This window comes from Poecilia latipinna, unplaced genomic scaffold (genome assembly GCF_001443285.1).
Source record: "Poecilia latipinna isolate Pla-1442-1.1 unplaced genomic scaffold, P_latipinna-1.0 Scaffold613, whole genome shotgun sequence".
Classification (NCBI taxonomy): domain Eukaryota; kingdom Metazoa; phylum Chordata; class Actinopteri; order Cyprinodontiformes; family Poeciliidae; genus Poecilia; species Poecilia latipinna.
The window spans coordinates 516,673-531,957 of NW_015113229.1; positions in this window are offsets into that span (position 1 = coordinate 516,673).

Below are 15,285 nucleotides of genomic sequence, written 5' to 3' on the forward strand. Positions count from 1 at the left end.
TCCAAATTACAGTACATTGTGAACCTTTCTGTTACATCCCTGCCATCTCATTCTGAAAAGCAGTTGCAAGTCAAAAGCTATTTTTAACCAAGTTTGGGTCTTAACAGCAATATGTCCAAGAGGAAAAGCCAGACATCCCTGTCCCCGACAACATTCTCCAGCTCGGTGTGTAGTACCTGCAGCATATTCTAAGACAGCAAGTCATACCCAAAGAGCCAACAAAGAGAGGCGCCCCGAAAAGGCATCCTGATCCTGGACATCTTAACCGATTGCCTTTGATGCGGAAGAGCAGCAGCTCCAGAAGGAAAAAAAATGTCTTTAACAAATGACCTCATAAAAATAAGTGTTATCCAGAGAATATTACATAAGTGATTATTTAATTTTCCATGTATGTTTTTCTGTGGACAGATCATCTGTTGTTCAGTATTGAAAAGTGGACAGCAGCTGTTTTTTGCGTGTGTGTGTGTGTGTGTGGGGGGGGGTTCACTTCAGTTTTTAGTGAATGGAAACGTTTTAGCACTTTCTCCGAGGACAGACCGAGACGTTACAAACGGCTTGACAGAATAAAAGTCCTTGGATTGCCAAGAACCGGACAAACGAATTTGACATCTAAAACCGAAAGCCAAAACTGAAGGATCGGTTGCTCATTGAACAGACTAATCCTCTAAGTGGCTTTTTGATCAGAGAGAATAAGACTTAAGCTCAGGCATTCATATATGTTAGCAGATTAGTGGATGAGGCTCTGAGCCTCATTTTAAACCACATTGTTGTTGCACTGATTAGTTCAGTTATTTGGGCTTAATCCTCAGCAGACAGAGGAAAGTGGGATTTCACAGATGTGAAGAGGAAAAAGTAGTGATCAACCTGTGCACAGATGGGAAAGGTTGTAGAAATCATCTTCAGCTTGGAAGAGTTTCACAGATGGGTTACTATGATGGTTAATGGCCTGATTGGTTTCCTGGCAGAGCGCTAAGTTTAGAGGCAGATAGCTAAATATTATGAGCACATCGCCTGACGTGCAACATTTTCATAATAAATGTCAGATTTAGTGAACTGCCTGCTCATCTTGGAGTCGTCATGCTTTTTCCCCCCTTTCTTTTTTCTTTTTCTTTTTTTTTTAAATCTTGTGAAATCTTACTGCTTTTGACAGGATTTTGCATAACAAACTCACAGATGGGGTGAAATTTAAAAAAAATCAAAAAAATCAAGCGGTGGTCCTGCAAAGCGTCCACAATTCATACTAAAGGCAAGACTTTTCAACCCACTGCAACAATTAATATCAAATACATTTTTAAATATTCAAAGATAACATGGCAGTATTATAGTTTGCCCTGATATCCAAGAATATTTTAAGAAAAAAAATATAAGCTGTTTTAAAAAAAAAAAAAAAAAAAAAAACACTTATTTTTCTGGACTTTTAATTTTGATATACTGAAAACGATTATGTTAAGAAAAACATGGAAAATCTTTTCCATCCAGATAAAAAAAACAACCTTATTTGCACTTTTTTCTTTTGTTTGATTTTATCCCACAAATTAATGTTTTGCTGCATAAAAGAATATCGCACACACACACACACACACACACACACACACACACACACACACACACTCAAAACAGAGATTCTATCAATCTTCAATTTTAAAAAAAGTGTTTGTAATTTTTTTATTTTTTTCTCACCAGAACTGTTTATTGTAGGCGGATGAAAGGTGCAAACATGAAATAAAAAGTTTATAGTGATGAAGACCAGACTTTTGATGTTACATGAAATAAAAAAAACAACTGAAAACCAACATCAAATTAATTAAGCGACAGACATTTAAAGAAATCCAAGTCCAACAAAAGTGTAGTTGTTTCACAAGATCAGTAAAAGAAATCTAAATAATGCAGTAACTCTTACAGTTCCTTTGACTTTTTTTTTTTTTTTTTTAACACAGCTTGTCATCTTGGTTTAATTTGCATCCTTTGATTTAACACACATCATTCCTGGTTTCTTCCACACCCACTTTCTTTGTATTGGGTGCAGCATGTGGTTTTGCATCATCTCGTCGCACAGATCCTAGACAAATCTCGCTGTGTGTAGTTTTTGGCATCAACCCTGCCAGCCGCAGAATGGCACATAACAAAGGTTGCCGTAACAACCTCATACGCCAGCATGCAGACCCTCGCCGGACTCGTTGTTTGCAGCACACTAGACGTTGCTTTGGCTTTTGATGTGAAAAACAAAGCCTTGTGTTTCCTACAACATCTGGAATATTAATGCGTATGATCACATTGCAAATTTCCACTGTGTCATAGTTCATTTCCACCAGGTTCTCCAGTCCTTACAATTCCAAAGGTCATTTGTTTCCACACTAAATAAAGCACACCGAAGTGTCCGCTGATCTGGAAGCAGTATAATGCCGCACGTGGCATTTTATATCTCAGGGGTGCAAACCCTGGTTCCCCTCCCTCTCCTCCTCCTCCTCCTCTTCCCATTTCCTCCATCTTCATTCAGGGAAGTTGGGAGGAGTGGTGGAAGCTGCTGGCATGGACGAAACCACTATAAAGAAATGAAGAAGAGTGATCTAATCTTTAAAGTCTTTCCAGCTCCCTTCTTGTGTTTCTACTTAGTGGAACACTTCAAGTCCAGATGCACTTTGGGCAGATTTATTTACTTTTTTTTTTTTTATGGTATGTTTCAGTGTTTTGCTTGTGACTTCTTCTGCTTGTGAAGGTCAAGCAGAGAAAACTATTTTGGCTATTGAAGGTTCATCACTTGCAACATTAGCGGACAGAGAGAGAAAAAGAAGAAAGGTTCCAACGCTTAGCCGAGGTCCGTGACTCAACCGGTTCTCTGAAAATAAACAGAATCACAGCGTTATGTAATCTAAATGACTCTTCTAGGAAATGTTTGAATGTTTGTCTGCTTTATGTTGATTTTCTTAAGTGTATCACTGTTCAGACTACTACATAATATGTGCTTTGTTTTCCTTTCAAACAGTACTGAAAAATCCTCACTGGAACTCCAGGAAGGAAAGGTTAGCAAAAGTCTCACTCTGTTTGCTCAAAATAAAAATAATCACTATTTGTCTTGTATTTAATTGCTTTTAATGCACCTCTTCCTAACCCCCTCCATTCAGTAAAAGGGTGTGTATTAACACACAAACACACACACACACACACGTACACACACAAACACACACACACACACACACGTACACACACATACACACACACACAAAAATCACTTTAGGCAATATTTCAAATGTCTCTGGTTCACGCTGATAAACAGTTCAAATACATGTAATGAAGTTCTAAAGGTAATTTCTATGTTCTCTTGGTAAATATTCAGTTCATTTCAGTTCAACAATTAGATGATGTACTAGCTCTCATTATCTAAGTTACTTTAAACAGTCATTATAGGTTGATGTAGCTGTGGGCAGAAAAGATCACAGGCTGCCTCAGACTAAAGGTGCCATTGCTAAGCTGCAGTGCCGTGAATAGAAATCTCCGATTATTTTCTTTTCTTCTCCTTTCTTTTCTTTTCTTTTCCTTTCTTTCCTTTTCTTGGTTCACTTTGTAAAGCATTCTTCTTTTGCACAATCGATTCTACAGTCCCCAGAGTTTTTCCAGCAGAGTTTCCAGGTCTTCTTTTATCAGCTTGTTGATCTTTGTGAAGTCACTGTCCCAGCAGACGACTCCTCAACCGACCCACAGGAGACGTCTCGCTGCACACGCTTAAAGATCCGTGAGCGTCCTTTTGGAGATAAGGTCCACTAATTACTTTCCTTCTCATCATATGTGGTTGGAAAAACCAAATTAGTCACTCGATTCTGGTGTACAGTCACTTTTAAAACACCAAACAATTAAATAACAGTAGTTTTTCCAAGCCCCACAATTATTTATACCCCTGCAGGTTTGAAGTAACCTCTAATTTTACCGACATGCTTCTTCTGACTGGAAGCATAATTAAGATTTTGGAGTTGGCGCAGCCCAAGTTCCAGGGTTTAAAACACATACAGAATTTGTGGAGGGAATTAAAGATCAGGGTGATGACGTGGAGACCTTTCAGATTGTCGCCACAGATACAGTAAGTCATCCAAACACAAGAGGGAACTTGAAAAATCCTGGTCAGCAATTGCAAAAACAAAAAACAAAAGTTTGTAACTTTTGACATGCTGTCTTTTAAGAAAATGCAAATAAAAACAGGTAATTATTTATTTCAGTGTCTTTGAAGAGAAGTTTGTCTCAATTCTCATCATAGACACACTTCTTGGTTGACTGAAAATCATTTTAAGTCTAAATCTGCCACTGGTATCAGTGATACTGGTCTGAACTGAATGTGGGTGAAGATCAGCACCAAGCAAAACTGGTTCATGTTGCAACTAAAACAAAGTTTCTGAGTCGGAGTTTCGTTGTTGACTTGTGGAGAAACGGCGACCAGAATGCTTGACCATCTGATTCCATGAGTTTAAATAGACAGAAATGTGAAACATGTGGATAGAGATTCGTCCGCCTCGTTGGCGTGATCTTTTTGGCCTCTTGACCCGGGCCCTTTACTAAGTGGGAGTCCTGAGTAAGGAGTGCTGTAACACGTGCAAAGCAGCCAGACCGCCTGTTACTACACCTTCTTAGATTGCTGCTGCTGCATAATAGGGATGCAACGGGTCTTCGCAATGATCGACGATTAATTAGTGGCAGGACGTAAAGTCACGTGAATCGTCTTTGTCTGGAAGTTGAATGTAACCTTGCAAGGGTTATGTTCAAGAATATGATAGGAACATTTGTTCTTGTCATTAAAAACAAATTGGATGGATTGTGCTGAAAAGATCTAGAACAGAGCAGATCAACTGGACTTGAACTAGTGGTGCTTGGAAATGGGTAAAACCAAAGACGGATCTCTTACAGAGAGCTTTAAAGGGATTGTAAGGGTGTGTTAGGTATTTTCCAGGTACATCGGATAATTTTATAGCACAACCAAGTAACCATGTTACCTTCACTTGTTATGAAGATGCTGTTAATATGGGATGCAGGGGGAAAGCACAACCCATGTACGCCTAAGTCTTCAACACAGACGTCATAGGTTCGAGTCCCGACCTGTGATGACCTTTGCCGCATGTTTCCCCCCCTTCTCACTTTCCTGTTTATCTACTCTCAAATTATGGCTGTTCCAGCCAAAAAAAAAAAAAAAAGATGCTGTTAATTTAACGCAACAAGGGCCTAACAAATGGTTACAAGTAATTGAGTTGTCTTATGTCATAGGAACATTTTACAAGTATTTATTTTATTTTGCGGTAGGAACAATGCAAGACCTATCAAGGTGAAATCCACAGGTATGCAGGCGGCAGACAGAAGAATAAAATATCTGACTGCATCACTGATAACAGAAGCTACGTAGACAGAGAGAAGGGATGGATGAAAATAACGGTTTACCGGTAGATTAGTCGTCTACCAGATGATTCTCCCTTGTTGCATAACCATGACTTATTGACTCTGTTCGGAAAACAGCCACACAAAAATCAAAGATTTTACCAAATCTTTTGCGGCATGTCATAATTAATACAATACTGTAAAAAAATAAAAAATAAAAAGAGAAAGAGAGAGGCTAAAATGGAAATATTTACACTTTTATTTGTGGCTTGGAAAGACTTAATTGTCCACGTCCTGGCCGTACAGCGTTCATTGTGCCTGATGGCTAGACACACAAGAGGGTTCTGCTGGGAGGAAAATTTTCGGTTTTATGATCGGAGTGGAAAGAATGGGGCTGGCTCAGGATTTTTGTCAAGCTCCCTCCAACGGTTGCAGAAACCACCAAATGAGACTGTTAAATATGCAACGTGTGAGAATTCAGAGGGAAGGGATTTCAATCAAACTTCATTAGCCTGACGCTGGAGGCCCGAGCAGCCTGTGTGGCCTTGTCTTCAATTCCCTCGTCATAATTCATGTAGTGTGACTTAACAGCGCTCCTAACAATGCCTTGGCTGCAAAAAGCATTAGGGAGATTGAGAGACGTTTTGCGCCATCTGGTCAGTTTTTATGAGTCGAAGTTCAGAGATCTCTACATTTACCCCCTTTTTTTTCCCCTATTTGAACCTTGTTTTGTTACAAGCATCAAGCGCCAAATTATGTCATCGCACATATAATGATGACATAAGTTTGAACTCAACATTGTTTTGGGCAACTTAAGGTTCATTGTTTGGTCCCCCAGGCCTGCTTTGCATCATTTGAAAAGAATCCAAGTGAAAACAATCCCGAAGGTGAAAGTTTATCCAGGTGCTGTGATTTAGTACACAAGCTAGCAGTCATGACAGACAAGTGAAGGCCTGTGCCAAACAGGAAAGACTGAAAAGATCTAGTAATGTGCAACCTAATGCACTGGGAATTAAAATGTCCCACGTGTCAAGTGGATGCCATACAGTCCTGGTAATTCGATTCATTTCATTTCAATTCAGAAGTCGTCTCTATTGATTCTGGGATTTTTATGTGCAAATGATTTATATGATTAAAATCCGACCCGACGTGTGATAAATTACAGCACTTACTCCTTTTTCTTTATCCAACAATTGCATGTAAAAGCGCAAGCAAGGGGAAAGAAGTCGATAGCCTGTAAGAATATGCAATATTCTGTAGGGCCCAAAGCGAGATGAATAATTAAAAATTTTTTTAACTAACAAGAAAAAATGTCACAAAACTAATAAAAAAACAAAAAACAGGGAAGCTATAGTTCTTTTTTTTTAAAAATTGCTGTATTGAATAGAAGCTGAAATTCTTTTGCACTGCACCTCAACCACAAAGTTTATCACAGCATTTCTGACGTGTTGAATTTTTTGTTAAATTTTTTGTTTAATCAAATCAAGCCATTACATTATTGAGCTTTTTAGTCATTTTTTTATTAACACAGAATAACATTATAATGATACCAATACAGCACAATACCTCTTATGAGCATAAGACTCATCAGGATGGGCATTACTTGATACAATTTGTACTTTCTTTTCTAGTAAGAAATACATTTGTCAAAATGACAAAATCATGATTTAACAAACAACAAACCAATTTCTGCATTCAGTGCAAGTGATAACTCAAAGGCATCATGGTGTTGCTCTGCAGAATGGAGTCCAGATGAGTGTCATTCATTCACTCTAAGTACGCTTGTTTTGATTTTTCATTTCAATTTAGTCTCCAGGGTACCGTTTTTTATGTTTGTTTGTTTTTTTTGTTGTTTTTTTTTTGCATTCTGTACGGCTGCAGAAACCCCCCTGAGGCAAATGTCAGGAACATCATTAGGTTTTCCGAACGGAAAACTCATGTTTGGAGGAGAGGTGCGGATCGGAGGGGGCAGATTTTATTTTCAAGTACCAATTATATATCCTGTTGCGACTTGCTAAAAAGCCACATCTTCCTCCAGGACTGCCAAGAATGCAGACAAATTGATAATGGATCCACTCCAATCAGTTCCGGCAGCACATGTAACGCGATCTAAGAAAAGGTTAGCGTGTAGAGCCAGGCGAGTCGTGGCGAACGCAGACCTAAGATTCAGTCCTTTGGACTTTGTAGAGTTTAATGTAGCTGCATGAATGCTGGACGGCCGTGCAGGATTTCAGCATGTCAGGTTCGATGATGATGGTGCATGTTCTGATATCACTATGACTTTCCCTAAATAAATAAACCGTGGTTTTAGGTAAATGATGTTGTGATATTATGCAACCCTACTTGCATGTCACATAATCACAGCAGAATCAAATTTGATTGTAAATAGATTTATAGCAATTTAAGTTCTGAAGATAAATATGATTTTTGTCATCAATTTTTTTTTTTTTTTATCAATCTCTACTCCCATGTTTGTGTCCAGCATGGCCAGCATTAGAATTACAGTTTGCCTGAAGCACAAACGGTGGTTAGCGAATTATGGGTTTGGAAACTAGTTCAGCGGTTATCTGTTTAAACCGCGTTTCTCTCCTAGATGAAGCCACTAACCGCTCCACTGCTGCCGTTCGTTTTCTTTCTACTTTCCTTTCATATAGAAAGAAGCTACTCCTGAACCAGTGCTTTGGTTTCATTTTTGTGTGAATGCTCTGTGTTGTGAGAACCCCCAGTCCGTCCTGACAGATGACCATTCACACTGAGCCAGCCTCTGCTGGAGGTTTCTTCCTGTTAAGGGAAAGATTTTATTTATTTTTTTTCCGCTGTTGCTATGTGCATGCTCAGTATGAGGGATGGCCCTAAAGTCAAGGACACAACGCAAGTGATTAAAGGCTTTCGCTACACTCTCTTTCAGGAGGAGTGAATGCTGCAAGTCAGCGACTTTATGCAGTTTGCTTGGTTTCTGTTGGTGGAAAACTTGTTTAACTAATTTGAATAATAAACTGAAGTTGGACACATTGTTTGATAACTTGGGCAATTTGAAATATTTATTGCCGACTTTGAATCTGTCTGCGTGTTGGATTTAATTAACTCTTTTTTTTTTTTTTTTTTGGTAAAATGCCTTGTGAGATGACATGTTGTGAATAAACTGAAATGAAGTAAAATTCAAGCAAAGACAAGTTTAACTGTATTTTGTAAAAATCCTCCACTGAAAGAAAATCATGGACCTTACCACAGGGTCCGCGTTTCATTGGCTAATGCCCATTTGACGTCACTGCGCAGCTACCACGTGCTTGACCGTCTCACAAACAAAAGCTAAAGTAGTATAGACATGCTAATGTAGATTGTGGACTAGCAGACCACAATCTACACAATCAAAGTTTTTGCGACAGAACTCAAATAAGAATGGTTCTCCTCTGTCATTTGAGTTTAGTAGAAATTAATTTCCATGACGAATGGACTTTTTGTGGTGAAAGTTGATTTCAGTCAGGTTGATAAAAGTTATGACTTATCATTTCAGGTTCCTCCTCTTACCTTTGGCAAACATAGTCTAAGTTCACCTTCAACCAGCTAATGAGTTATGAGATCATTTTATTTTATTTTATGCTTGTTTGTAGAAGCTTTTTATGCCGTTCTAATTGGATCGTTTTACGTCCCATTTAGCACCACAAAGTAAAATGCCACTTTAATCAGACTTCAAAGTATTACACCCCATTTACTGAGTTTATTAGTAAACAGCATGGCATGATTCTTCTTTTCTCCCTATAAAGCTGGTTACTGGCACCGTAACTATAATGTTTTGTGTAATGACAAAAAAAAAAAGAAAAAAACAATCTAAACTCTCAGCTCAAAACTGATTTATAAATTATGTCTTTTGTTCCCAATTGAATCCGTCTTTACTTTAATGAGCAACTTTCCTGGAGAGTGCCACTGACTTGAAAGTCAGAGGGAATTCCTTCCCAGTTTTTATGTGACCAAATTCTGTCAAGTGTGGCATTTTCCATCAGTTGGTTTCAGCAAAGCATGTCTGTTTGTATGACCCTGCCGTAAATATTGACCCTGCTGTAAATATTAAAATTTCAGCAATCCAGGAAAGGACTTAAACGTGTTACAGTCATCAGTGACGCCGCCAATGACCTCTGAAGTCTTTTTCCAGCCAAAAGTTGCAGAACACTTTTTATATATGTTTCTCTTCCCTTGAACGTACTTAGTTTCTCAGTCGGATCCATCAAAACGGACGGAGTTGCCTTTAACAAGTTTGTTGTGTGCTTCACAACAAACTGGAAGATGTTCCTGATTCCCAGGAATTCAGAAAAACTCCCCACCAGTGTGTGTTTCTGCCACCGTGTCCGATGTTGTTGCCATTGTGTGGCCTTGACAGCATGTGAACTCAGACACTTCCAGCTCACAAACAGACGGTGAGGCGGTAAGGTACAAGTACACGTACAAGAAATTACTGAGAGTAAAACTAACATTCGTCATGTCATGACGGCACATGGAGAACATTAGAGTGCAGCGCCTCAGCCTTGTTTCTGTCTCTGCTTTATTCCCCATTGATCTGCTTAGGATTGTTGAACATCAGTCACCTGGCAAATATGATATGGTCACGTTAAAAAAAATTCCAGATTGAACTCACTTTCCCGGTTTGGTCCCGAACTGCATAGTCAAAACACAGATGAAACCCAGTCAGCCTTCTTATGGTGTACTGTAACGGGACATGGGGAGGGTGGGTGGAGCAGATGCAAAACCTGAGAGTGGGGCAAATGTTCAACTTCTAGTAGGACAACAACCCCTTTTCATTGTAGTCAAAGCTACAATGAAATTATTTGATTGACCTCATTACCTACTGAGTTCTGACTCAGGGTGGCTGAATACAGACAGAAAAAAAACAAAAAAAAAACAATAAGAGCCTTTCATTGTTTTCCTACCACATTTGTAGAGTCATATCTTACACACAGACACTCCGGTTTTCAGAAATTTTACAAAAAAAAAAAAAAAAAAACCTCAACAAATTAAGAGCTTTTAATTATTTTTCTTCCACTTCTGCTACATACACTCCTAATAAAATGCTTAGAAGCTTCCTGTTGTAAAGTTACCAATAACTTACTGTTGTTTCTGGTTGCTACGGTAACCATTTGTAACACTTTCGGAAGTAGAGGAGGGGGTGGCTGTGTGTGTGTGTGTGTGTGTGTGACGTTGGAACTGATGTTTGAGGCCTTCATAAATATTAGCAGTGTGTGTGTGACCACACAGACTGAATGAGCTGCTGACCGCCTTTGATCTTCCTACGTTAATTACAAACATTCTATTGATTTGTGGCCATTGAAGAAAAGATGCAGATATACACGAAAGCTCAACTTTTAGCATCTGTGCAGACATGTATATTGGCTCCACATCTGTAAATGTGCACTATGAGATTTTATGAATATTAAACCATTCAGCCATTTATAAAGTGACATCCAGCATATAGCACTGCTTCATTCACCTCCCCTCCTCTCTCCTCCTCTCTCAATTGAATTACCATTTTATGAGGGATTTTACATAATACAACCCGATGGGAAGCAAATATGAATTAGATTTTTCTCTCTCTTTCTCTCTCTCTCTCTCTCTTCCTCTCCCTCTAGTGATTTTCGTGGAGCTACAGCTTACAAATCATTTGTTATGGTTTCCTCTGTGAAAACAGTAGTTAATCAGGAGGCGGAAAGCTTCGGCTGTCTGGATGTCAAAAACAGAAGGGAATCATCCTCGCGCTGAAGGAAGAGCTACTTGCTCCATTTGTTATGATTACTTCTCCTTGTGTGAAGAACAAGCTCTTGAGTGAACAAGGGAGGCTTTTCCACACGGTGCTTCAGCGTCTCCTCTTACCGCTGCAACAGTAGGCCTGCAGGGCCCCACCCGACGACATCAGGAGGGTTTGAAACATTGATCTTTTAAATGGCGTGAGGGCGACTAAATGTGTTACCTGTGGGATTCCTGCAGCAAGCCGTCCCACCTCGTGGCCTGCGATTAGAGGGAGACGGAAAAAAAAAAAAAAAAAAAGAGCAGTAAAAGGATGGGGGCCAGGCGGGTGGCTGCGGTGAGCCAAGAATTGCAGACTAAGAGCATATCTCGAAATCACAGAACCCAGAGGATGGGAGAGGAATCCTCCCTACAGTTATTGTTTTCCATGTTCTCTCACCCCCCTCACCACCCCCAAATAATATTTTCCAGATTAAAGCATTCTCCTTGCTCTCACTTCTTCTTTTTCTCACAGGAGAAAAAAAACACACACACAAAAAAAAAAAAAAAAAAAAAAAACACAAACGAACCACAAAATGGGAATTGTTTTTCCACTGCATGAGATAATGCGCTGTGTGTCGCTTCGGCTGCCAAGGTCGAGCGTTATTTCAGCTCGTCACGGCTCGCTTTGAAACGCAGATAAGAGAGCGTCGTCTCAACGAGAAGATTACGGATGTAGAACAGTTATACTAATTTGCCATAGTTTATTGTATTAAGCAGCTTTCAGTGATGTAATTCCTGCCGTCTTGGTTAATGAGTACGTCAGGAAGGATTTATTTATTCAATTTTTTTTATGGGGACATTATACCATGAGCTTCCCCTGTGTGGAGAAATCTGGCTACAAAATGTTTACTGCCGCAACGTAAACATGGCTTAGGAAGCGCGGTGAGGCATTTCTGGGGCCACATCAGAAAACAAGAGGAGCTTAATAAGCCTACACTTCGGCACAAACACATGTGTGTAATTAGTGTCCTCTCTGCAGAGGCTGCTGCTTTCCGACAGTGCTGAGATCATAATTTTGGCCCGGCGTCTGCAGCCGTTTTGTACTATACGCTGCCTGAGACCACATAAAGACCAGGGTTGCACTCTTATATTCGAACATCAACAAGGGCATGTTTGAGTTTGGAAAATTGATCTCGGAAACACAAACGCATGCGATTTGAGGCCTCCGGTTTCTTTATTTCAGAAAAAAAAAAAAAAAAAAGTTTCTGTAGCTAAACCTACAGCTCCGTCGGGTCCATGTCACCAAGGACGGGGAATATCATTCTTGCCGAAGTTTGTCCAGCTAGTGCAGCCAAATCAGACATTTTCTTTCCTCTTAGTGAGCAGCCTCGCATGTCCTCAAGAGACATAATCTGTCTCATGAGGACATGCCTAGGTAACATTAGCTGTTCCTCCAAAGTCAATCAGTAGATTTCTAATCCCAGATTTTCTTGCTGTTGCATCCTTGCCTGGATGATGCTAAGGAGAGCAGTTTGCTGCATGCCATCCCAGAAACTGCTTCGGGTTTGGAGCAATGCTGCAGCCAGACTCCTAATCAAACTTGAGCTCTTGCTCAGACAGCTGTTTACGCTCCACAATTTGTTCAAAAGGGGAATATAGTAAGTTAGTTACCGACGTAATGAGTTGCAGGCCAAGCAACAGTTTATTACTCGTTACCTAACAGACCAATTTAAACTCTTCACGTTGTGTTTATCGTACGGTCCGTGTGTCACCACTCGGTCGACAGTGAGCGAGTCAAACAGTTACCTAATGTTTTAGTCAGAGCTTCCATGGGCTTAGTGGCAATATTTAGTCTTAACAGGTTTGCCAGCGTTTGGTCAGTTATTTCCACTGGCCTGGCAGAGCGCGCCATCCGAAGGTCAGAACCTCAGACAGACACAGTTACATCAGTCTGTCGCGGATGGTTTGAATGCTGCCTGTAAACGGTTTAGTTTAGCTTCTGTCCCTCGTGATAAGAGATTATTGTAGTTGGGATTTATTAGCAGGGTGATTAGACTTGAGGTTGTTTATTCTTCTAATAACCAACTCGAGATGAACTTCAAAGTACGGCATTTGTCTTGTCTGCAAATACCCCACCGGTGACCTAAGTTCTTTTCTGTAAATGAATTATAGCCGACGTATAAATCCGCCATCTGTGTTTTTACGTTCTCTTACATGTACTAAATATAGCTTGTTTTTTGCCATATGTCTGCAGCTGTCTGATTTATTGCATAATCCAGAGCCGAGTTTCTATCCCCCTCCTGTAGGTATGTGGGTACTCTAAGCTTTTATTTCCAGCCCTGGCACGACAGGGCAGCAATAATGCCCATCTTGCGATAATGTGTCGTTATTTTATTCTTTTCTTTACTCTTTTTTTTCTTCCTGCCTCCTGGCAAACGGAGAACTCCTCCCTCCACAGCAGGTATTCAGATAATATTGAAATCTGGAATCCTTGTTTCCCTCGTGGCTGAAGAAAGTACTTCATGCTGCTCTTTTGTGGTCATCATCCTGCTGCAGAACCACTTTTGGACCAATCACACGCCTCACTGACAGCATTGCTTGAACAAAAAGCTCTCCATCTTAATATACCAATGATTTTGCACAGCTGTGTTACCTATATTGTGTTTTGTGAATGAGCAGCACTATTTCATAAGTTAACTTGTATTTTTATTTTATTTTTGTGCATATTATTGATAGAGAACTGCACTTAATGGTAAATGTGATTTAGCTTCAGTTTTGCCACCGGCTTCTGGTGCCTTTGCAGCAGCCACAATCCAAAGACATACCTTGGCTCCAAATACCTTCTTGAAGTAGCTTATGCATTTTTTGGTTTATTCTGCCATAAAGATAACATACTGGTATGCTTGTGCTAAAAATATCAGTTAGTGCATCGTAAGTCTTAATAACCATCAATCTTTTAAAATGTTCTCGGGTTAAAACCCTGGACTTCAATCAATCGTTTTGAAATTGGACACATATTGGAGAAGTGCAGGTCTGCCAATACATCCCAGTCCACTTAAATCAACGGGCCAAGCGATGACGGCGTCGATCAGAGAAGCAGCTATACGAGGTCTGTGGCAGCTTCTGAAGGAGCTGCAGACATCCACATCTCACGTTTGAAATCCACATGACATGGCAGCTGTTGGTCACACAAACCACAAAGCTGGCTTAAGAGGAAGATTAAAGATAAAAGCTGTTGTTGGAAAGAAAGCCGTGAGAGGTTCCGGCAGTTTGTTGCAGTTTTTCGGCAACCCACATAAGGGACACAGGAAACGTGTGAAGTAAAGGTGCTCTGGTCATGTGGGGCAATTTGTCCCACATGCAAACGGCTGTGTGATGAAAACCACTGCTGGCGGTGGCACCGTCATGCTGTGGGGGTTCCCTTTATTTCAGGTGGAAAAGAGAAGCTGGTTGGTGTTGGTGGTAAGATGGATGGAGGGGGATTATGGATGATCAGATTGACAACCTACAGCAAAATCTACAATGGCTACTAAACAAGTCATCAAACATATTTGTTTGTGTTAGAAAGGTCCAGTCAAAGTCCAGATCTAAATCTAATTAGAAATCTCTGGCAGAAGATAGTTTTCCACAGACGGTCTCCATCTGAGCCTGAGACAAATTTTTTGGCACCAATTTTTTGGGGTTTTTAACTTCCTCTCACTTTGAAGTTATGCTCCACTTTAATTTGGACATAAAAAAATGTTGAAGGAGTGTGAATCAAGGTTAGTGTGGTTTACTGAAATTAAGAAAATAACACAAACTGAAATCGAGACATTTTTGTTAGCTGAAATCAATAAAAATGGTAATTAATAGAAAAAATTTACAACTAGCCTGAATTGTGGGTTTTTAAACTGAAACATACTGAAACTGTTGACATAATATCCTTTGTTCTTTGCGTTTATGAATCTGTTTGTTAGCCTTCTTAAATGATGTGAAATAGATTTTTTTTTCCTCCACAAAATAAGCAGTTTACATCAGCTGTTGGCAAATTACGGCACTCCTTAATCGTCCTGGCGCCACTTACTCTAGTCCGCAAAATGGCGATGGTAAACGTTTGGAGAAAACTCCAGAGTCAGTAGGTTGTTCAACAATAACTGGATACATTTTTTATGTTGTGCATCCACTACCCAATCGATGTACATGCATAATCACAACACTTTAGACCTTTTTTAAACTCTG